Below are 2709 nucleotides of genomic sequence, written 5' to 3'. Positions count from 1 at the left end.
TATTTTGTACTTACTTATGTTATATTGAGCCTCTTGTGGCGCAGAGTGGTAAGGCAGCAGACATACTGTCTGAAGCTCTGCCCACGAGGCTGGTAGTTCGATCCCAGCAGCCGGCTCAAGGTCGACTCAACCTTCCATCCTTCCGAGGTCGGTAAAATGAGTACCCAGCTTGCTGGGGGGTAAACGGTAATGACTGGGGAAGGCACTGGCAAACCACCCCGTATTGAGTCTGCCATGAAAACGCTGGAGGGCGTCACCCCAAGGATCAGACATGACTCAGTGCTTGCACAGGGGATACCTTTACCTTTTATGTTATACTGCTAACTGGCAATAAAGCCTGTTGTACAAACAAACACTACAACAGGCTCAGTTAAGGCCTGTCCAGAGGCCATTGCCCAGCCTGGATACACCTGTGCCACTCTGCTCCTGCCTCAGTCTGCAGGCTGCCCTTCATCTCTGCCATCGCTGCTCAACTGCAGACCATAGAGATCAACTCCCCAGGCAAAAATGTCAGCTTTTGAGGGTGGACTCTGAGGCATTGTATTCTTTTGAGGCCCACCCCCAAACCTGAAGGGATATTTACAACTCAGGGTAGCCAACCTCCAAGTGGGGCCTGGAGAGCTCTGAGAATTACTGCTCATCTCTGGACTGCAAAGATCAGCTCCCCAGGTGGAAATGGCTGCTTTGGAGTGAGGACTCTGTGGCATTGTATCCCACTGAGGTTTAGGGCTGTCAGCCTCCAGGAAGAAGCTTTTATTGTGATTATTAGAGTAAAATCATTACAAATTTGTACTAATTTACTACCGTTCAGATTTGGCTGTCTGTTTTGGAGGGGGGACTCCATGGCAATTTACCCCACTGAGGTTTAGGGATGCCAGCCTCTAGGTGGGACCTGGGGTTCCCCTGGAATCACAGCTCATATCCATGCAACAGAGATCAGTTCCCCTGGAGAACAGTCAGCATTGTCTGCTCAGACTGGCAGCTGCTCTCCAGGGTCAGCTGGAAGCCTTCCCCATTACCTAAATCCTGTTCTTTATAACTGGAGATGCCGGGGATTGAACTTGGAGCCTTCTGCACACCAAGCAGAAGCTCTACCCCTGAGCCACAACTCCCCAATGGCTTCCCTATATTCTCCAAGCACTATTCAGGCTGCACAGAGCTTCTGATTTGCATTGATGGCAATGCACCTTCCATGCAGAATGCAGGTGGCAGTGACACATGAATCCTCTCCATGGACTCTAGAGATGGCCATCTTAAAAGTGGAAACTCTGGGTCACAGGTAGGGATGCCAGCCTCCAGCTGGGGTCTGGGAATCTCCTGAAATTAGAGCTCATCTCCAGACTACAGAGATCAGTCCCCTTGGAGAAAAGAGCTCCTTTAGAGGGTGGACTCTATGGAATTGTACCCCACAGAGGTCCCTATCATCCACCATGTTCTATCCCCAAATCTCCAAGAGTTCCCCAACCAGGATCCAGAAACTGTACCTCCCCATCCCCTACCAGTGGCCAGTGGGCACTTGGAAACCCTAGTCCAGGGGTAGTCAACTTGTGGTCCTGCAGATGTCCATGGACTACAATTCCCATGAGAATGGAATTGTAGTCCATGGACATCTGGAGGACCACAGGTTGACTACCCCTGCCCTAGTCACTAGGGGGAATGCTTCAAACAGCACGTTTATTGTGCTGAGATGCCAGACAGGTAAGTGGGAAAGCAGGTAAACGTTTCTTCCCCTTTTTACAATGGCTAATTGGAACAACAGGAGAACTCTTGGAGCGGAACTTGGAAAGCAACAACCAAAGCTGGTGCTGAATGATTGTTATTGTTCACGAACAACGGGGGCCGCGTTCTTCTAGGGCACAATTGCTCCGAACCAACTTCTGCAGCATGGTTTATGTGCCATAGCAAATGAGTTTTCCCCCCACCCCAATTTCCTTCCATGACACCTCATTATACTAAATGTCTCTGTTTATTTGCCAAATGCTTCGAGGAGTCGGCTGGGTTGGGGCTGGCTCCCAAATCGACGGTCCATTTAATTCAGCGGAGGCTGGTTTCCACCCGACAGGACTGCGGCTGTGCAAAGACAGGGAGAGGAAAGGAAAAAGTCATCAAATGCCCTCCTACTTGGACTTTGGGTCTAGGAACCGGGAGACTTTATATGACCCCAAGTGTCTATAGGTATTCTCCTTGAATGGCATGCCTCTCTTGGACAGCCAGCTTGGTGTAATGCAGAAAAAGAGGGAGATCCCACATCATTAGACACATGATCCAGATATGATGTGGGGGCATGCTGGGCAAAAACTCTATGGTGCAATCCAAATTTCCTATCAGGTTTTTGCCCAAATATTGAAACTTCAACCTGATGTCAGCCTTAGGGCCTACCGGTGATCAGCAGAGCCAGTTTGATGTAGTGGTTAGGAGTGTGGACTTCTAATCTGATGAGCCAGGTTCGATTCCCCTCCCCTCCTCCACATGCAGCCAACTGGGTGACCTTGGGCTCACCACAGCACTGAGAAAACAGTTCTGACTGAGCAGTGATATCAGGGCTCTCTCAGCCTCACCCGCCTCACAGGGTGTCTGTGGTGGGAGAGGAAAGGTAAGTCAACTGTAAGCCACTTTGGGTAGAGAAAGGTAGCATGTAAGAACCAAATCTTCTTCTAACAATGTTTCAAATCATTCTCAAGCTGCATAGAACTCTTCCCTTCGGTTGTC

The 2709-nt window shown here is 49.8% G+C and overlaps 1 non-coding gene across 1 annotated transcript; it reads right to left on the bottom strand.

Moving 5' to 3' along the window:
- Positions 1–1040: 1040 nt before the first annotated feature.
- TRNAT-GGU (transfer RNA threonine (anticodon GGU)) lies at positions 1041–1112 on the bottom strand. Its single transcript has one exon. It is a non-coding gene; the product is annotated as a tRNA-Thr (tRNA).
- Between the last annotated feature and the right edge of the window lie 1597 nt (positions 1113–2709).

This window comes from Paroedura picta, chromosome 2 (assembly GCF_049243985.1).
Source record: "Paroedura picta isolate Pp20150507F chromosome 2, Ppicta_v3.0, whole genome shotgun sequence".
Classification (NCBI taxonomy): Eukaryota; Metazoa; Chordata; class Lepidosauria; order Squamata; family Gekkonidae; genus Paroedura; species Paroedura picta.
This window is presented reverse-complemented; position numbering and strand designations above follow the sequence as displayed.